The 215-nt window shown below is 44.7% G+C and overlaps 1 protein-coding gene across 1 annotated transcript in view; it reads right to left on the reverse strand.

Moving 5' to 3' along the window:
* Nucleotides 1-215, reverse strand: part of TEX264 (testis expressed 264) — a gene marked incomplete at its 3' end in the record, with an annotated part of 8,044 nt that overhangs the window by 3,535 nt on the left and 4,294 nt on the right. The window lies entirely within an intron of this gene.

A 215-nucleotide genomic window follows, 5' to 3' on the forward strand; every position in this document is an offset into this window, starting at 1 on the left:
CCACGCCCCCCCCTGCCATATCCCGTCCTTGCTCAGGAGCTATTTTTGTTCCTGCCAGAGGTGGGAGAAGGAGGCAGAAGTCCTCTGGGCTGCTAAATATTAAATAAAAAGGAAAAAGAAAAAAAAAAGTGCAAATTAATATTAATCTCATCCATTAAAACACATAAAACATTGCTGGCAGGAGCTCGGCAGCACTCGGGAGCATCCTTGTGTAA

The sequence above is a fragment of the Eurypyga helias genome, unplaced genomic scaffold (genome assembly GCF_000690775.1).
Source record: "Eurypyga helias isolate BGI_N326 unplaced genomic scaffold, ASM69077v1 scaffold13947, whole genome shotgun sequence".
NCBI classification, from domain to species: Eukaryota; Metazoa; Chordata; class Aves; order Eurypygiformes; family Eurypygidae; genus Eurypyga; species Eurypyga helias.